This window comes from Mesoplodon bidens (assembly GCF_964165515.1).
Source record: "Mesoplodon bidens genome assembly, chromosome: 16".
Taxonomy (NCBI): domain Eukaryota; kingdom Metazoa; phylum Chordata; class Mammalia; order Artiodactyla; family Ziphiidae; genus Mesoplodon; species Mesoplodon bidens.
The window spans coordinates 5,191,394-5,213,439 of NC_138173.1; the positions used below are offsets into that span (position 1 = coordinate 5,191,394).

Consider the following 22,046-nt stretch of genomic DNA (forward strand, 5'->3'; position numbering starts at 1 on the left):
CCTGACATGTTTTCCTGAGCTTTTAATTTCTAAAAAGAGAAGTAAAGGAATCTGTTGGGGTTTCCAGTTTCCATCTCAGGTGACTAACAGGGACTCTCAACTGAACTAATATGTGCAAAGATGAAGTTTCTAATAAGTCAGTGCCCATCAGACTTCTAATTGTACATAAACCGATTCTGAACCTAAGGTGTCCTGCCAGAGCGAAGAATGCATCTTTCCTTCAAATGGCTTGGCCAAGGGGAGTAGACCACATTGTTCAGTTAACAGTTCAGGACACAGCGTGTCAGCTTTATTTATTTTTTTCTTTTCTTGTCTTTGGTTATCAAATTACAGCTCTGAGTATTTGAAAACAAACAGAAGGATGAGATCCGCTTTTTTCTAAAGCATTTAGTCTTGGTGTTGAGTTTTATCCCCATCTCTAAGCACTAGTGCCATAGTATAGTCACTAGTTCCATTTTAATCTGGGGCCTAAAACTAGTCTTATTAAAAAAAAAAAAAAACAGGAAAAAACAACACTTTGGATAACCAAGAAAGTATGCCTTTCAGGCAAGAGCACTTCTCCTTGTTGAATCAAAAAGATAATGATGAAATATTTCCTTAGCAGAAGCAAAATCACTTTATGATTTATCTGTTAAAAAGTAGCCTCAAATCCCTCCTCCATTTATAGAGAGTAAATCATAATATAAAGATCTAAGTAAGTTCCTTAAGCCTTCCTTGCAGTCTGGGCATTAAATTTCCTTGTCTAGAAAATGAGAAAGTTAATCTAGTTAATCTCTGAGGTCCTACTCATATCTAACACTCGGATTCTACTGGATGTTCAACTCAAGATTTTCTGCTCACATCCTTTTTTGGCCTTTTCAAAGTCCCAGTCATAAGTCGTGCCTTCAGCTGACCCCTCTTTACATTTCCAGATTCCTACTAGGCATTCTTGTAAAACACCTCATTATTATTTGAAAGTCAATGGATCCAAAAGAGTACTCTTGCCTTCCCTCTCAAACTTCTTGGTTTCCATATTCCTGGGGTTGATACCACTCTCCTTCTTAGTATGCAGACATGAAATACGAGCTCTTTTTTCATCATCTTTCTCTTCCCCCTCATTTAATCAGTATCCAAGGCGAGAATATTTGTCTGCTGCAATATTTGTCTTCTTGACCTTCTTTCAATTCTTACCAACATATTAGTTCAGGCTCCTCGTAGGTCATTTCAGGACCCAATGTTGAAAAATGTTTCTCTTCTTTATTTTTCATGATACGAGTTATCCAAAACACCGCAGCCAGGTTGAGGTTCCTACAGCTCTTTATTGTCTTATGAATTAAGAGCAAACTACATTGCCTGGCAATGCAGCCCTTCTACAATACGCCCAGCCTCGCTTTCCAGTCTTTCCCCTCTGTTCATGCTCAGTGCCTTAGCCACCCAGGATACTTGCTATTTCCTGAAATCTTCCTGAATATTTTGCTATGTCCTTGCCTTTTTCATCAGGTTTTGAATTCTTACTTTCAGTGTTTAAAATTTCTGTGAATGTTTGAGGTATCTACTTAAGCTAAAACAAGAAAACAATAATAAGTAATCATTTTAAATCTTTATCCTCATTCCAAAAAAGCTCAGTATTTCTTTTTTCAGTCCAGTGGTTAAGACTCCATGCTTCCACTGCAGGGGGTGCAGGTTCAATCCCTGGTCAGGGAACTAAGATTCCACATGCTGCACGGTGAGGCCAAAAAAATATTTTTTTAATTTTTTTAAAATCTAAAAACAACTTTTTAAAATGTCTGTGCAGAAGACACTGAGGGTTGATTGTGTGAGTTGGATGGACTCTTGAGATTCCCCTACTCCAGTCTCCCACTGGAAAAGATCAGAGAAGTGAGGCATCTCACGAACGTCACACAGCTGCTCAGGACCAAATCCTGGACCAAAGATTTGAATGGTTTTTTTATAGTTCAAGAAACTATCAAAACTTACCTTTTCATAGGACCTGACCCATCATCCCCTCAACAATTAGGTATTTAGTGCCTGCAGTGGGTGGTGTGCTGGGTCCTGAGAATATAGAAATGAAATGCTTCCCAGAAACGCAGTTGAGGAGGGGGATATATATGTGGACAGATACATGTACTAAAGCTGGCAGGTGCTGTGATAGAAGTTGTGCATTGTTCAGACAAGAAGGAGGTGGTAGTCAGCTCTACCTAATGTGACAGGGCAAAGCAGAAGGATTTCATAGATAAGATAACCCCTTAGGCTTAAAAAAAAAGAAAAGTTGTATACATCAGGGTAGGCCAGCAAGGAACCAACACAACCAAAGGCACAAAAGCATGAATTAGATGAAAGTATCTGGGGAAAATACAAACAATTTAGAAAGTCTGGAAGTTAAGGTAAAAGATAAGGCATATCAAAATTTAATTGGAAAGCGAGGCAAGCTCTAAATTATAAAGGGACTTGTAATACCTTACAAAGGAGTTTGGAATAATTATGATTGCTACTACCATTTTATACTAATTATCAATTTCTCATTATAATTGATGGGTTCTGTTTATTGATCACTTGCTATGATCACTATGATAAGGGATTTACATTAACAGACAAGGAAACTGAGAATCAAAGATTAACTTTCTTGCCTAAAGCAATATAGTTCTTAAGTATTGGAGCCAATATTTGAATAAGGTCCTCCTGGTTCCAAAGCTGAACATGGATGGATGACACTATAATCCATCTTTAATCTGGAGACAATATGGACCATCAGTGCATTTGAAACAAAGAAGACATATGAATGGATTCTTGTCTTGGAATAGTCTGCCAACAATGTAGAGTTGTACTGTCCAATCCAGTAATCACTACATATATTGAAAATCAAATAATAATTTAATACTTAAAAGCTCAGGTCCTCAGTTAGTGCTCAGTAGCCACATGTAACTAATGGCGAGTGTACTGGATGGAACAGGATAAACATTCCTGTCATCACAGAAAGTCTTTCTGGACAGCACTGATACGGAGGATGCACCGGAGCTTTGTGAGATGGGGAAAGGGAGAGCAGGGGACCACTAGCCAGCACAGGTGAGAAGGGATCAGAGAAAAGATGAAGGCACTAATTAGTAGAGACTTGAGCCAATGACTCTCAAAGCATGATTTGCACAGTTCCACCCCCCTCAACCAGCAGCATCGGACCTCTGGGAACATGTTAGAAATGCAAATTCTCAGCACACCCTGGATGCACTGGATCAGAAACTCTGAGAATGACGCCCAGCCTTCTATGCTGTGACAAGTCCTTCAGGGAACTCTGATGCTCACTGAAGGGTGAAGACCGTTGATTAAGAGGAAGGGACAGACCTGAAAAGTATGTACAGAAATACAAGAAACTCAGTAGCCAAGCGTGAGGTATACAGAGGAAGAAGAATGTAGGCTAACGCAGGTGGGTGGGTGAGGATGGAGAAACATATTCAAGGGGAAAAGATAAGGAGTTTGAGTTTGAGTTCCTGAGGGATGCTCAATTGTTGTGATCCAGCTGGGAGTATCAGTCTAGAAATCAAGAGAGAGTTCTGGAATGGAGATACAGACTTAGAGTCATCAGAATTTCGGTGGTACATTAGCCAGGAATGGATGGGTGAATAGCTCTACAAAAACAGTATTTCTATATGTGTCTGTAAATTCTGAGGGGGTATCTAGATTTGGGTGCAATTCTCCACATGCTGGTTCCTTTTTTCTCCTATTCAAGGAAGCATCTCAAAATACAATTTGGTCTGTTAGATGTGAGTATATTCTATTTTTAAAAAATAAATAGGGACTTCCCTGGCAGTCCAGTGGTTAAGACTTTGCCTTCCAATGCAGGGGGTGCGGGTTCGATCCCTGGTCAGGGATCTAAGATCCCACATATCTGGTGGCCAAAAAAACAAACATAAAACAGAAGCAATTTGTAACAAATTCAATAAAGACTTTTAAAGTGGTCCACATCAAAAAAAAAACTTAATAAATAAATAACCTTCATTGTTATTCTGAGAAATAGTATGTATAACCTGTTGAAGAGGATACACACAATCCTAACGTGTGTATGGTGAAAAGGGACAGGTGTCAGGGCTCAGTCCCTTTCTCTCTGATTCTGGAGTGTGGGCTGCAGCAGGGGAACCAGCAAGAGGGGAGAAGACATGGTCAGAGAAGTAACAGGATGGTGTCCCCAAAGTCGACATAGAGCATTTCCAAGAGGAAGCAATGAGCACTGCCGTATCCCAGAGGCCAGAAAGATGAAACCGTGGACTTTGCTCTTAGGTGGCCATCACGGAACCTTTCAAAGTCATTTCTGTAGAGCAACTCGGGACAATTTGGCAAATCAACTAAGAAGAATGAAAAGGTTAAAACAAAAATAGGTGAGGAAATGGAGCAGCGAGGGTAAATTTATATTTTGCACTGTTCTTTGGTTACAGAAGGGTCCCCTTACATTCGCAGTATCTTGCAGCGATTTCAGGGAAAGCAGTTCTAATTTTTATACTTTCCCCAGGGCCCTGGAAAGGATGACATGAAAAGGCTAGCATACTATAAGATCATTCCACCTGCTGATAGGGATCCACTGATCCCAGACAACAACTGAGCTCACCTTAATCCTCCCTTCGCCTAGGATGGGTGCCTTTCTGGGATTCTTCTTATCCTGCTCACCTTCCTGTCCTGCCCCACATACCCTAATGACATGTCTGAATTCTTAGAGCAAATATAGCTCAGGCTTTAAAGCTTGGACCTTCTCTACAAAAATACCATGTGTATAGTTCCTTACAGTTGAGTTGGCCTAAATTAATCCCCACTGCCCTCCTATGAAGTAGGTGGGAAAGTATTATGGTGCTTATTTTGCAGATGAAAATTGAGGTCCTTTGATTTGTCCAATATTTCCCTGTTCTTCATCACAATGCAACAATCCTATTTTATTTGTTTTATTAATGTATTCATTCCACATTTTCCATGAAGGACTCCAGGTGGGAGTCTGAAAAATAATAAGAGTAGAATGTCAAGACTAGGTGATGAAAGAACATAGATATTCAGTTGTTAAATCTCTACATAATTGGCACAGCTCAGGTTTAAATTTAGCTCTGAGTTTTTGGCAACCAAGCAAAAGGCCGGACACTGTCAATTACATAGTTCCTATTTTCATAAAGGAATAAGAGTGCCAGCTTCTCAGAGGGGCCAAAGTACCTCCTTGCCTAAGTTCTCAATGAAACTTCAGACCCACATCTTCACATAGAGGGCATTTCTGCAAACAAAGGTAGTGGAACATTTCATACGGCGGCTTCTCATGACATCCTTCAGCAAAACTTCATTTAAAACATTAAGTTAAAAACCGACTTTTCAACACAAACAAACATACTAATTTATTGATCACTGACAGGCAGTTACCATAAGGATATAAAACCTTACATCTTGGACAGGATCTCGGTTTTCATAATTGCAGCTAAATGCTACCCACTAATTGGCATGTATTCGTGGAATATGCTCTCCCCTCATTACAGCCAAAAATCAGGTAGCCTTGCTAAGGTCCACACACTTGTATACACACTACACACACACACACACACACACACGTACACACACTACCATCTTAAGAAAAAAAGAGTATAATTTTTTTTAGAAGATGAAACTAAAGCATCCTTGGGGTTTTAGGAAATGCTAATTGGCTTCAGTGAAATGTCATCTATTATTCTGAAATGTTCCTGGAATAACTGTACATTAAGGTGACTGGAATATAGGCAAAATTTTTTGGTATTTAAGTTATAATTAGAGCAGATGCTGAGTAACAGTCTCCCCTGACTCGCAGGCACTGATGATCACTAACGTTTTTAATTAATCACAAGTCTCCCCTGGTTGCTAATAAGGCTCTACCAGAATGACCCCTTCCCTCTCACAAGGTGCTGACTGAGCCTTGCATTTAGTGCTGGCTCTGTGTCTCGTTAGGTGATCTATACATGGACATCCAGTCACTGCATTACCTCAGAGCTCCCAGGGCACACTTGTTCTTCTAAAACTGAGTATGTGTATGAGGAAACCAGTCTGTTAAAATGCACTTCACGATACCTGCTGGCCTCAGAGCTCTGAGCAAGGCACTGGTCCAGAATATTAAACAAACAAGCCATTCTCTCTGTCTTCAAAGAGTTTAAAATCTGGTCAGGGAAACAAAATATACACACACAAGTTATACAAGTCAAAACAATAGCCTAAGAACCTATAACACATGCAAAATAATATAGTAAGTAATCAATCACACACAACAGTACACAGATACACAGTAGGTAAGGACCATGAGTATTGACAAGAGGAAGAGTAAAATACTGTTCTCTGTTCCCAGCAGCTGTGGGACACTGAGATACAGACAGCAACATTCATAGAATTATAGTCATGCTATGTCTAATGCCCCCAGAGACGTGGGCAGGTGAGCCTAATTGTGCTATGCACAGAGAAATCCCATACTTGAGAATACAGGTTGTCATGTTTCAGACCAGTGATTCATAAATGTTAATGAGCTCTGATTTTACTTAGAGTGTTTTTTTTTTTTAAAAAGGAGACTTCAAGATCACTTTTGTATATTCTGATTCCGTGGCTAGGGGATAGAGCCTGGGAAAGTGCATTTTCACAAGCCTCCCAAGGATAGAGTGAGTTCAAGGACCACAGTGTGAGGACCACTGCCAAGGGCTTTCACTCAAGACCAGTCCACCTGTGACCTAAAAGGGAAGTCAGTAACGGATCTCCCCAACCACCATTAATAAGAGGTACAGAGAAAGGGACTGGAATTCTGGAGTGATCTCTCCAAAGATCAAAATTCCACTCAGGGCTTCCCTGGTGGCGCAGTGGTTGAGAGTCCGCCTGCCGATGCAGGGGACACGGGTTCGTGCCCCTATCCCGGAAGATCCCACATGCCGCGCAGCGGCTGGGCCCGCGAGCCATGGCCGCGGAGCCTGTGTGTCCGGAGCCTGTGCTCCGCAACGGGAGAGGCCACAACAGTGAGAGGCCCGCGTACAGCAAAAAAAAAAAAAAAAAAAAAAAAAAAAATTCCACTCAAAGTAAGAAACAGGTAGCATTTTAACTGGTGAAATTTCATGTTAGAAATTATAAACACATATACAAACCTAACATACAGAAATATTATTCTATGATTCATTTAGTAACCAGATTTTACTGGATGATTATATGTTGGTTTTGTAAAAAAAAAAAATCATTCAATTAAATTCTTTGAATTTAGAAAGGAGTACAATGTAAATTCAAAGGGTTACAATAAAATGGAATTGTTTGTATTAAATTTGCTACCTAATAATTTTCACTGAATGTATTTTGGTTTCCAGAAAAGAATTTTTTATTCATCTCTATTTAATAGGCCTCAATTAGATGTATTTGTTCTCTCAGATTAAATACTGTAATAATATTCTGTGAAACCTCATGCCAGGCTGTTATTAATTATGTTTAAAAAAAAAACCTTTGCAGATATGAGATCTTCTTTCCACAGGCATTTTGCAAATGAATCATTATTAGCCCTGTTGAAAAGAAAATCAGAAAATATGAAGAATTTACTCACTTTCTCAAAGCAAATGCACATGAGTGAGAATTGACTATGAAGTCATTTACTGAGATGGCAACAGACATTCATCACACACTCTCGAGGCACAGCTGGGGATGAATTGGGCATCTTTTTACCTGATCACTCTTTTTCGGCTGTATCTTTCCCCTCAGAATCATCCCTCCTTATTAAATTTCCATAATTTCAAGTACAATTTTGTTCAAATACAATTTTATTCTAAGAAATAGAATAGCCTTAGAATGACCTTGAAACTATTATTTGGGAAACTAAAAAAAACAAAAACAAAACTGATTGTCAAAGAATTCTAAATATAAGCAAACATGTGAAGCCAGCAAGACGCAAGGTAATATTCAGAGAGTTGTATGGAACGTTAACGTAGTCCAGAAATGGGGTTTTTGTTGCAAGCAGTAACAGGAAAGGGTGCTGTAAGACAGATGGAGCCAAATTGTGGAGGACTTGAAAAATGAATAAACAACAAGATCCTGGACTTCCCTGGAGGTCTAGTGGTTAAGACTGTGCACTTCCACTGTAGGGGGCACGGGTTCGATCCCTGGTCGGGGAACTAAGATCCCATATGCTGTGCGGCTCGGCCAGAAACAAACAAACAAACAACAAGGTCCTACTGTGTAGCACAGGGAGCTATATTCAATATCCTATGATAAACCATAATGGAAAAGAATGTGAAAAAGAATGCATATCTATATATATATATGTATAACAGAGTCACTTTGCTGTACAGCAGTAATTAACACAACATTGTAATTCAACTATACATCAATTAAAAATAAATAAGTAAATTTTAAAAAGCCCAGCTGATCCCTTCACTCCTGCATTGTCAGTGGAGGCCAGGTGGAAACTCCTGGAAACTAAACAACACACTTCAAAATGGGTCAAAGATGAAGTCTCAAGGGAAAGTCTTAAAAATACATTAGCTGAACTTCTGAACAAGGAGCAGACTTTCAGAGTGAGTTAGAGATCCCCAGTGGGAGGAGAGCCCCAAGATCAAGCAGAGGTTCGATACACTTCTTGGAAAGAGAGGCAGCCTGGGTGCCCCGGGAACAGAGCGCATGGAAGAGCAGGAAGGTGAGACAGGCGGGTGGCATCTGGAAGGGAGGACATCTAGAGAGTGTAATCAATGCACTCTGGGGAACGCACAACGTGGCAAAGCCCTAGGAAGCAGCGTAAGTGTTGATCATTGCAGGTTGGGGGTGGAAGACCAAATACTGGGAGAAACGAGACACACTGGAATTGATACACAAATCAAAGCTGCAGAGAGAAGGCTAAGAGCACATACATTGAGGAGAGAGCAACATCAAATGAAAAAAGTTTTAAATAAAAAAAGTTTTGAAACACACAACTAGGAGAGACCTGGCAAGTTTATTGGCAGAAGGAAAGGCATCTGGAAAGAAAGATATTGAAGATGGTTGTGGGACAGAGGACACAATTAAAAATGTGGAAGAAAAAAACAACCCAGCATTTGTGAAAAGGAATAAATTAACCTTACAAGTAAGGGTGTATCTTCCCAAGAAGGAGAAAGAAAAGACAGGAAGGAGGTTCGATCTTTTGCGGTCGCAAGGACGGAAAACAAAGATCTCCTTGGACCATTTTCCTCACCGTCTGGGAACTGGGGCTTGGGGAGAGGAGAGCTCAGGACATGGGTCTTCAAAGTGGGATCCCAGGAACCCTGGGAGCATGAGACATGGATGCTTGAAGGAAACGGATTCTGGATCCTCCAATTCCTCGTGACTTACTAGAGAAAGTCCTTGTGGGGCTATTCTCTCCTCACTCCCCTTACAGCCCTCCATCCTTCCCTTCCTCAAAGGTAGGCAAACCTCTCATTCACCCCATACACTGCCCGGGTGTGAAAACTCAAGTGTACAAAAAAGAAAAAGAAAAAATTCAACAGTTCCCTTCATTAAGTAACTGGATACCCATTCCTATTCATCTAATTTAGAGATGCCTTTCCAATAAAATGTTTGATTAATAAATAATTCTTAAACTCTGCCATACATTGAGGATGTTTTGTGCAGCTCTGTGCTTATGATAATTTTCATGAAAACCCTATCCAGAAAAAAAAAATGTTTTAACAAAGTCTTTTAATCATAGTAAATAAAAATTAACAAATAAATAAGATACCGATATATTTTGTTGTATAGAGGCCTGATAGAGTGACGATGACATTGAGCATGAAAAGTACATTAGGACAAAATTTGGGGGAAGCAGAATGGAATATGAGTTCAAGAAATAAAAGGAATTATGTGAAATCTTTATCTGTTAAAAAGGCTTTGTAGGTGTGTTTTTAATGGGTAGCACACTCATTTTAAATGGATAATGCCAGGTGTCAGATTACCATGGTATTTCTATCACACTGGATTCATTTAAGGGAGCCAGGCAACACTTTTATTTTAAAATGTCAACATTTCAATAAGCCAGGAAGTACATTTTTTAACTATTTAAACTTTTGCTGAAAACTTCTGTATGTCCATTTCAAAATGTGTGAAGGTATACACAGTCTTTCAAAATTATTTTGAAAATTATTTCAGGAGATACACCAGAAACAAAAAGATATGAAGGATGGGATTGATGAGCAGAAATGCACACCCAGGTGAAGTTAACATGAATGCATAGGAGAGCAGGTGGGAAAAGTTACAGCATCTTCTTTGGCGATAATCTGTAGCACAGAAGCAAAAATTAAGAATGAATGATATGAAACGTTAGAAAATTGGGTACAATAAGGTGCTAGGAAAGCCTTGTGTAATGAAGACACGTTAAAATGGCTGACCAGGGTATCTAAGTTGGACAGGGAAGTAAATGAGACGGCAAGCGGGTTACTGAATAGTGAAAGTTGGTTGGATCCTGAAGGCTGAATCAGGATGTAGAAAGGGAAAGAGAGAGGGGCATGCCAACTCCCAGCTTTTGAAATCAGAGAGGTATAGTGTAACAATAAATTGTTACTTTGTGGCTATCATGAGATGAAGATTTCACAACAAGAAGTCCAGGAATCATGAGGCTAAAGGCAGGAACAAAAGGCCCGCACAGGTATTGAAATACATTGAAAGGACTAGAGGTGCTGTCAGGGAACAAGGTAAGGCAGATGCCTTACTAGAGGCTGGGACTGGACAGGCTGTCATAGTACCAAAGTCAGGGAAGGATGGCTAAAGTTACAGAAGGATGCTGTGATTAAACAGTGTGGACTTTAAGATAAGGTCCAAAGAAAGAGTTGCATGTTCCAGCAGGGACACGGGGACTTGTATAGAAGATGCAAACTCTCACACTCCAGTTTGCAGAAATGGAACTTTATTTTCCACCTCTTAACTGGCCCAGGAGCACTGATTTACATTAAGGACAAGGAAAAAGAGAAATAAGAAATCTTTGCCCTAGTCTTTCATGGCAACTTGGTTCCTCCTATTTTACGGCTTGGTCTATTGGGGATAAATATTAGGTCAAACTCAGGCTTCTCCCAGGAGGTGATCTCAGTTTCTATGGTCAATACCTAGAGTTGTCCAGGTATCAGGGAAGAGGCTTCTGTTCAGGTGGTTAATTACAGAGTCTCTCTCCACTTCACCTCTAAGCATTAGCTATTAATTGATCCAAGCCTGGAGCCTGAGTGGCTCTCCCTACAGACAGCTTCTGAGGCTCAGACAAGCCCCCATCCAGAGGCTGAAGAATTGGCCAGGCGCACTCCATATGGCTTTCATGGGACACCATCTCTTCCCCTATTTCTAGGCAGAAAACCAAGCACTATCCCCTTTTGGGTGTCCTGGGGCTCTTCTGCTGCCTTGTCACATGCTGCCATCTTCCCTCTTTGTGGTTGAAAATCCATAGGCTCCTCTGAGCCAAAGGCCCTTGAGAATCCACATTAAACCATTTCTCTCTCGCATACCATCTTCAGCTGAAAATCAGATTTCCCATTCCCTTTCCAGGAATCCACAGCCCAGAATATCTTGGTGTAAAGCCAAGCTCTCCCCTAAGAACAGTGCACATAGAAAGCTTTGCTGCCTAATGGCAGACTGAAAATTGGCCCTGGAATGCCAAGGGAACAGCACTTTTCCTGTCTCTGAATGCTGCCATGCTATTTTTGAAGAGGAGGTCGCTGAAGGAAGCATGAGGAGTGCTCCAGAGGAGAAGTGCACTTCCTTGGGAGTCCTGATCCAGGTGTGTGAGTGCTGGGGAGGAAAGCAGGGGAAAGACAGGGCCCTGATGAACTTGCCAAGCCCTTCCTCCTGAGTGTAGTGTATTGTGACCAACTGGGCACCCAAGGGGGCCTCCTCACAGGCGTCCAAAGGGGACTCAAATCTAACAAGCATGGAACTGAGTTCATCTTTCTCTCAGAACTGTGTCTTCAACGCCAAAGGCATGACCTATGAAAGAAATAATTGATAAGTTGGACTTCATTAAAATTTAAAACTTCTGCTGTGTGAAAAACAATGTCAAGAGAATGAGAAGACAAACGACAGACGAGGAGAAAATATTTGGAAAAGACACATATCGATAAAGGACTGCTATCCAAAATATGCAGAGAAATCTTAAAACTCAAAAATAGGACAACAAACAACCTGACTAAAAATAGACAAAAGACTTTAAAAGACACTTCACCAAAGAAAATATACAGATGGCAAATAAGCATATGAAAAGATGCTCCGCATCATATATCATCAGGGAGATGCAAATTAAACTAATGATGAGATACCAGTACACCCCTATTAGAATGGCCAAAATCCTAGACACTGACAGCACCAAATGCTGGTGAGGACGTGGAGCAACAGGAACTCTCATTCATTGCTGGTGGGAACACAACATGGTCCAGCACTGTGGAAGACAGTTTGCCAGTTTCTCACAAATATCTTACTACACCAGCCAGAAATCACACTCCTTGATATTTACCCAAATGAGTTGAAAACCTTATGTCTGCACAAAAACCTGCACACAAATGTTTACAACAGCCTTATTCATAATTGCCAAAACTTGGAAACAACCAAGATGTCCTTCAGTAGGTGAATGGATTAATAAATGGTTGGTACATCCAGGCAATGGAATATTATTCAGTGCTAAAAAGAATGAGCTATCAAGCCATGAAAAGACACAGAGGAACCTTAAATGCATATCACTCAGAGAAAGGAGCCAATTTGGAAAGGCTCCATACTATGTGATTCCAACTATATGGCATTCTGGAAGACGCAAAACTATGCAGACAATAAAAAGATCAGTAGTTGGGGGAGAGAGATAAAGAGTTGGAGCAAAAAGAATTTTTTAAGAAAGTGAAGCTATTCTGTATGATACTTCAGTGGTGGATACGTGTCATTATACATTTGTCCAAACCCATAGACTATATGCCACCAAAAGTGAACCCTAGTAAACCATAGACTTTGGATGATAACGAGGTGTCAGTTCATCAACTGCGACAAATGTGCTGTTGTGGTGAGGGCTGTGGATAGTGGGGGAGGATGGGCATGTGTGGGGGTAGTGTACACGGGAAATCTCTGTACTTTCCTCTCTATTTTGCTTTGAACCTAATGCTGATCTTTAAAAGTTTGTTAATTAATTTAAAAAAGAAAAACTGTCTTCCTCCATTATCACCTATGTAGGTAAATGCCCTGTTGTCCACTCAGCTTCCCAAGCCAAAAATACAGGCAACGTACCTGACTCCTCTCTCTCTCTTCTTTCGAGCAACAAATTAATCACCAAGAGCACCAGTTCATTTTCAGCATCTCTGGAATCAGTCACCTTCTCTCCATGCTTCTGCCTTTATTCTAGTTTGTACTTCTTCTCTTGCCTGGATGACTGAACCATCTTCTTACATGTTCTTGTTCCACTTTATCACTCTTCAGAGTAAGTCTTTCCAAAACCTGAACATCATCATGTCACAGCACCACTTGAAGCCCTCCACTGGCTCCCCGTTACTCTCAGGGTAAAGCCCGAGCAGCAGGGCTTACTACACCCTCCAACCTTGGTCCCAACCCCTGGCCTCAGGACTCTCCTGTGCCCTGTGATCTGGCCACAGTGACCCTCTTTCAGGTCCTTAGCTTTTCCCACAAGCTCTTCTCTTTCCCTGGTACATTCGCCCAGGACTCCCCTTTCCACCTTTCTATCCCTTCTCTTTTTGGGGTATCAACTTAGTCATGTGCTCTCCAGGAAGTCTTCCCTAGATCCTCCCGGGTCCCAGTCAGCTGCTGGCGGCACTACTCTCCAAGCGCATAGAGGTAATTTACACTTTTCTTTATCATCCTCCTTTTACCCCCTGGGTCTCCCCATGAGCCGGCAAGCCCTATGAGGCCAAGAATTGACACCAGCCTTGTGTGCTGTTAACACGTCACATACTGCCTTGCAGAAGTTCAGTGCTTGTTAAATCGTTGAATGAACCAACAAATGAAAGGAAAGTGCTGAACGAAGGGAATGAACAAGAGACTCTCCCCACTTGGGGAAGGACGGGGAGGAGAGGAGAAAAATTGGTATAGAACTGAGTCATCAGGGAAGAATGTGGTGATGGCTGCATGGAGTAAGAAATACAACTGAGGTACCGCAAAGGGTGAATGCTTGTCTAGTTCACTTGATACAAATACTAATGAGGATACAAAGATTAGCGCAAGCAAGCAAATGGTTTACTTAGCCTTAAGAAGATGGGTTCAGAAGGATCGCCAGGCAGAGCTGAAAGTGTGTTCAAGAGGAGAGAAAGTAAAAGTCTCTGGAGTCCTGTAAGCCAAAGGAGGTCCTGAGAAAGCCAGCAAAGGCTGTCCTCTACTCATGCAGTCCTGAGTGGTACCCCCAGGTGTCCAGGGCACAGTGATGCCTACCAGCCAATAAGAGAATCTGAGCAAAGCTGAGAAGCTTAAATAGAATAACAGAATTAAGAGTATATCTGCACCCTTTAACCTATGAATGATGGCCTTCGTGGGGTGAAACAAGACAGCCAGGATATTTCTAATTTATTAGTTAAAGAAAAATATTTCTTTTCCCATTGGTTACAGACTGGCCACTGTATTCCCTGTGGTTTCTCTCTATTGGGATTGAGCATGGGAAGGCACTGGCTGCTGTGTGGGCCCCAAGGGCTGAGCCAAAGGAAGGAGTGGGGTGGGTGCCTTTTTACCTTGGAGTGGTCAAGCTGAGAAAACAGGTCAGAGCTTGTAAGAAGCTGCAGAAAGGGGAAAGGGAAATGGCCTATTTTCCAATTGTGTGCAAATCCATCTAGCTGCAGAGATCTGTGCCTGAACGGAGAGAAGAGAACTTTCAGGGGACCCTCCAACTGCCTGTCACACCCCTTTTCTCCAAAACCAAGACACCTCAGCTCTCAATAAGCACAACGCTGCCAGCTCAGGGTGCTTAGCTCTTTCCTTTAATTTCCGTTCTTCTTCTACAACAATCCTGCCTCTGGAGGTGGAGCAGAAGTTATTAACTGGAGTTAACAACTCAGGAATATGACCCTGTCACATGGTTTATAACATGTAAGTAAATAACATTTTTTTTGTTGGCCGTGCCACGTGGCATGCAGGATCTCAGTTCTCTGACCAGGGATTGAACTCGTGTCCTCTGCAGAGGAAACGCAGAGTCCTAACCACTGGACTGCCAGGGAATTCCCAGTAAATAACATTTGAAAGGCCACATAAAACAACGAGTTAGCACTACATACTTATTAGAATGGCCAGAATCCAGAAGACTGACAACGCCGAAAGTTGATGAGGTTGTGGAGCAACAGGAACTCTCATTCATTGCTGGTGGGGATGCAAAAAGGTCCAGCCGCCTTGGAGGATGGTCTGCCAGTTTATTACAAAGCTAAACACAGTCGTATCATATGTTCCAGCAATCACGCTCTTAAGTATTTTACCCAAATAGAGTGAAAATTTATATCTGCACAGAAACCTGTACACAAATGTTTCTAGCAGCTCTATTCATAATTGCCAAAACTTGGAGGTAACCGAGATGTCCTTCGCTAGGTGAATGGATAAATCATATTCGATTGTCTGGTACATCCAGACAACCAAATATTTTTCAGCGCTAAAAATAAATGAGCCATCAAGCCATGAAAAGACATGCAGGAAGATTAAATGCATATTACTAAGTGAAAGAAGCCAATTTGAAAAGGCTATATATTGTGTGATTCCAACTACATGACATCTGGAAAAGGCAAAACTATGAAGACAGTAAAAAGATCAGTGGCTGCCAGGGGTTGGTGGGGAGGGAGGGGTGAGTGGGCAGAGTAAAGGGGATTTTAGAGCAGTGAAACTGTTCCATTTTATGCTGCAGTGGTGGATACATGTCCTTATAGTTTATCACACCTCATAGAACATGCAAAACCAAGAGTGAACCGTAATGTAACCTGTGGACTTCAGTTAATAACAATGTATCAATATTGGCTCATCAGTGGTAACAAACGCCCATACTTCTACAAGATGTTAATAACAAGGGTAACTTGGGGAGGGGAGGCTGTTGGTGATGGGAACTCGCTGTATGTTCCACTCCATTTTTCTATAAACCTAAAACTGCTCTAGAAAATAAAATCTGTTAATTTTTTTTAAAGATATAACTTAATCGTAACAGTAACACCCTCTCAAAAACTTACTGATTTTTCCACAAAAGAGGGTTTCAAGTACTTATTAGTTAAGAACAACATTTATAATAAAGGCATAGAGATATTTTTGCAAATATAATGGCATGGAGAGTCAGTTATGTTTAAAAATAAAATGGAGTGAAAAGATGAAGTCTTGGCTCTTCATATTGCGTTAATTTAGGTGAGTCAACCTCACTAAACCTCCGTCTAACGCTTTTTTAAAAAGAAAAGAAAAAATAAGATAATGATTATGCATCCAATAGTTTAAACTAGATCTGTGCATTTAATATATTCAATTTCTTTTTTAAGTATTTCATGGATCCAACATATTCAGAATGCTTTAAATAATTCCTAGAAATATCTCATTTATAAATACAATAATCTACAGTATTTTCAACTGCATAAACTTCAGTTTTCAACATAAAAATCAAGTCAAAATGAATTACACATTAAACTGGTTACACATGCATGTTTAACTTATTGGCACCTGCCTTCAAATTACTTATACCATTCTATGTGCAAAAATCTTACAATAGTGTACTTTCATCTGCCCTGCCCATACTACATTTACCTCCATGTGTGTTATAAAGTCCACAGTATATTGCAATCGGATAAGTCAGTTATCTTTAAATACATTTAAAATGAGAAGTATTTTTTATTTACTCAACTATCGACCATTTCTGGCAATCTTCATTACATTGTGTAGACCCAAATTTGCATCTGTTATTATTTCTCTACAACCTAAACTTCCTTTAACATTTCTTATAGTGCCAGTCTACTGGTGACAAATTCTTTCAGCTTGTGTTTGTTTGAAATGTCTTTATTTTGCCTTCCTTTTGGAAGGATATTTGTTCTGGATACAGAATTGCAGTTTGTCAGGTCCTTTTTTCTTTCAGCACTTTAGAAGTGCTATTCCACTGTCTCCTGACTTGTGTTGTTTCCAATGTCAGCCATCATTCCCATCTCTGTTCCTGTGCATATAACATGTCTTTTAGCTCTGACAGCTTTTAGTGATCTGGCCATGAAGTGCTTTGGGAAATGTGTATGGTGTGTATGTGTGTGTGTTTATCCTGCCTGTAGTTTGTTGAGATCTCAGTTTACAGTTTAATCAAATTTGGAAATTTTCAGTCATTGTACCTTCCAATATTTTTTTTCTGCTCCCTCCCTCCTTCTGACACTCTAATTACATGTATGACAGATAGGTTTCTATTATTTCATGATTGTTTCATGGGTGACTGGGGGGGGTTCAACCTTTTTTCTCTCTGTGCTTCAGTTTAGATTGTTTCTATTGCTAAATATTCAAGTTCACTAATTTTTATCTTCTGAGATCTAATATTCTGTTAATCCTAACTAGTATATATTTTTATTTTTATTTTATTATTTTTATTATTATTATTATTATTTTTTGCAGTACACGGGCCTCTCACTGTTGTGGCCTCTCCTGTTGCAGAGCACAGGCTACGGACACGCAGGCTCAGCGGCCACGGCTCACGGACCCAGCCGCTCCGCGGCATGTGGGATCTTCCCGGACCGGGGCACAAACCCGTGTCCCCTGCATCGGCAGGCGGACTTTCAACCACTGCGCCACCAGGGAAGCCCCCTAACCAGTATATTTTTTAATTTCTGACATTGTATTTTTCATCTCTAAAGTTTCATTTGGGTCTTTTTTATGTCTTCCATTTTTTCCTTCATCATGTTCATGCTTTTGTCTATATTCTCAAGCAAATTTATAATAGCAATTTTAAAGTTTTCATCTGTTAATTCCATCGTCTTTGTCATCTTAGCTTCCTCTTCTATTGGCTGGTTTTTCTCCTGGTTATGGGCCACATTCTTCTGCATCTTTGCATGGCCAGTGATTTTTGACTGGATGCTGGGTATTGTGAATCTGAATTTTGTTGTTTCCTTTAGAAGAAAGTTGAACTTTGACCCGGCAGGCAATTAATTTACTTAGAGATGAGCTTGATGCTTTCAGGGCTTCTTTTTAAGCAGGAAGTCAAGTGTGGAGTACCAAATATCATAGGGCTAGTTTAGCCCTATTTTTTAAAGCATGTTCTTTCTGGGTTCTTTTCTGAATGCTCCATCAGCTCTTTTATGTCAGGCTGGTCAGAATTTACAGTCTCCTAGCCCCGTGAAAGCTCTGGGAATTGTTCAGCTTGCAGCTCCCCAGTACATATTTTTTGCCTGGCTTATGCACATATGGCTTGGTATTCAGCAAAAAATTCAACAGGATGTCTATGCAGCTTTCTAGAGTTCTTCCTCTGCGTCCTTCCTTCTCTCTAGTACTTTCCCCACAAATTCCAGCCATCTAAGCTTTCCTGAATACTAATGTCTATCTTTCAAAGCAGTGTTCTACTTGAGTTCCCCTTCCTGCACCATAGCTTAGAAAATGTCTCCAGGCAAAAAACCAGGGCAGCTGTTGGTCTCACCTGATTTGTTTCCTTTCTACCTGGGATGCAAGCTTGTGCTGTCTTTTGTCCAGCAACTGAAACAGTCATCTGATGTATTTTGTCCAGGTTTCTAGTTGCTAATGGCAAGAGGGAAAAATCTAGTACTGGGTAGTCTGTCGAATTTTTTTAAACTTACTTAAATTGTAAGATTGTCTTTTCTTAAAAATTACAAGTACATTAAACACTAAGTATGTACATAGTCTTTGTTAGCCCCAAACGCTACTGCCACTGTTTTACTTCTCTTAACCCCTGCTATACTAAATCTGGTTAGAAAGATTCTCACCCGTTGAGGAAGACAGTTGCCATTCCAGTTAAGTGAACAGATCTTAACCACAACACAACACTGTGTTCATCTGGACGGTGCTGATGAGACTCATGTCCTATTTATAATTGCTATGTCAATGATGCCATAACCCACAAGAAGTGTCACTTAGCCCATATCCGTGGACTCAGGATAAACACATTACCAAATTCCTCAGTCTATTTATAGAAGACCACAACTACCCAGGTTTATCAATTAATCAGATTCTGCACATATATATATATATATATATATATATATATATATATATATAAAACCTTTAAACTCTATGGAACTCTGCATTTTTTCAGTCTCAAGACTTACAGATGGTATATTGATATTCGATTGTATTTTAGATATTTCACACTGCTCCATCAAACTTGCAGCTGTAACATCTGAAGTCACTCTGTTGACATAGGGGCCCTATGAATCTGTAAGCACTGGACCAGCACAGCCTTACAGAGCTGTGGCACAGACATAGTAGTAGCAGGGCAATGGTGAATAGGCCAACAACAGCTCTTTGAGATTACCAGAAAGATACTATCTAGCCACACTTAGACTGTGAAAAGTGGGCTCAGGAAGATAATATATGTCAAATGGATAGGATATTGGTTCATTTGGGAAAATACGAACCTGTCTAGGTATCTTGAACATAAAGGTATCTAAATTAGGGAATTAAAGGACAAAATCTGGGTGCTGAAGGAGCAAAAAATGGAAAAGTTGGTGGTCACCAGAGATCAGAAATGGCAGAAAGCCTTAGAATCCTGGAGGAAGGTAGCACTCATCTGAACCCACACTGTTCCTCCCTGATCCAACAGGTGTGCTCCAGAAGGCCTGGGTTTTTGCTAGCTCTTGCCTCTGTAGGGGTCCATGCTCATCTTCCAGTGGTACTAGAACTGTTGGCACCTACTGCATCAGTCTGCAGTCACCTGCCACTGCCAGAAACAGGGTAGTTTCTGTTTTCTTTTCACAGTTAATTAGTTATATGCACCTACCGTTTTCTCCCATGGACCCCAACTAAGCAGGGAGTCTGGAAAATGAAGTTTGCAGGTTTCCAGCCACAGTGGTTTAGGGGAGAGTATAAAAGGCCAAGTAGAGGCCATTTCAACAGATGATACTTGGCAGAGTTTATTGGGCCAGCTACTCCACCTACTAAGATTCAGTCTTCCCATTCATACAATAGTGATGATGATATACCTACCTCATAGGGTTATTGCAAGAATTAAAGGAGCTATAGTTTATAAAGCTCTTAGAAAATTGTATGGCGTATAGGAAACTCACAATAAATCATTGTGTGTTTGGTCATTATTAGTTAATAAATAATTGAATGAAAATGAAAACAATAGAATGAAAATCTGGGCTGACCATACAGAAACAGACTGTAAGGGTGACTCTGCCCTTTACCCCATAGCTTTACCCATTCACACAGTTCTCATTTTCCCATTCAGGGAGGAATAAAACAAAGATCGTATTGATCTCCTGCTCACTGTGGTATTAATTGCTTGTGGTCCCCAAACACTATGTAAGTTAATAACCTTTGTATCTGTCCATTCACAGTAAAGGAAGTTCTTTCCCAATGCTTATGTTCACATGCCTCAAAAGCACTAGATAGATAGATAGATAGATAGATAGATAGTGGGGGGAACGGAGAGGGACAAACTGGGAATTTGGGGTTGGTAGATGCAAACTATTACGTTTAGAATGGATAAACACTAAGGTCCTACCGTATAGCACAGGGAACTATATTCAGTCTCCTGGAATAAACCATAATGGAAAAGAACACTAAACAAGAATGTGTATATGTGTAAAACTGAGTCCCTTTGCTGTACAGCAGAGATTGGTACAACATTGTAAATCAACTGTATGTCAATAAAAAATTTAATTCAGTTTCTCAATGAAGGCTCTCCTGCTGACCCTCTGAGAGCTTGACTGGCACTGGGGGGCTTTGAGTATATGTCTGTAAGGAACCCAGGACAGCAGTAGACATTTGATATATGTTAATTAATAGTAATGAGGGCAGGGACTACTTGCTGTACCCAGTGGATGGAGCTGTTCAAGTTAAGGAGAACCCTTCTGAGAAATAATGCTTAATGGATAAAGATTAAGACTGTGGAAACCTTTCCACATCCAACAGAATCACTCACTATCTCTTATCCAGCATCCCAGCCAGTTCCTGGACCAGGAACTGATAACATGTACATCTCTTTAAACAGAGCCCCCCACCCAAAAAAAATCCTGTTGTTGTTTTTAAAAAGTATCAGCCTTTGAGCTAGCCAGAGACCTGGGTTCAAATTCTGACCCTGTCCCTTAGAAAAGGGATCTTAAAACAGCTTGCTAAGCTTCAGATGACTTACGTAAACATTCAGGTCATTGATAATCATGTTTCAAGGTTGCAGGGCACTCACGTACGTAATGCATATTTTTATTATAAAACCAACCTGAAAGTACAGGCACCTCTGGATCAGTTATCCTCTTTAAAAACTAAAACTGAAAGCTAGACTCCAAAAGGCAATCAATTTGGCTTTTGAATGTGATTTTGAATTTGAATATCTATGTGTCATACATATGACAAATCCACCTCAGACAAAACACTAAATATATAATTCTGGATGTAGTGGGAAATTAATTCTCCTTGTGTAATATTTCTCAAATGTTTGAAGTATTTTCATAAAGTATGATCCCATCATAATAAAGCAGCATTTGATACATCAGGATTTATTCAGTTGATCTGAGTAGTTGAAAGGGAAAAATGTCCAATTTTCATGCCAGTCTACCCAAGCTGTTTTTCCTTCAGTAGTGATCTTCACCTGAAAAATGAAGCCTGTACGAGCTTGCCCAAGAATTCCCCAACCCCACACCTAAAAGTTAAGTAAACACTTTCCCATAGGAATCAGGATAAGGAGTTTGACTTATCAATGCAGTTTTATGTATGAAAGTGCCTCCCTTCTTTTCAGTGATCAGTAAAAAATATTTTTGAGCTCGAAAATCACAGTTCTGAGCAGTATCTCCCAGACGCCCATTTATCAAATTGTCATTTCCTTATTATTTTTAGAACTGTATCTGCAACAGTGAAAGTCACATAAAAGATTGACTATAAACTTGTATGTGCCAATCAAAATGTAATTATAAGAGTGGGTCTGATATTAACTTTACAAAACTGCTGTGGGCAGATTGTTTACTTGTTCGTTTTTATTATTTCGATATGTTTTTTAATAGACCATAGTA

General features: G+C 40.3%; 1 protein-coding gene across 1 annotated transcript in view; it reads left to right on the forward strand.

Moving 5' to 3' along the window:
- The window catches only part of XKR4 (XK related 4), a gene marked incomplete at its 3' end in the record, with an annotated part of 336,116 nt that overhangs the window by 290,488 nt on the left and 23,582 nt on the right, over positions 1–22,046 (forward strand). The gene's annotated exons all lie outside the window — the stretch shown is intronic.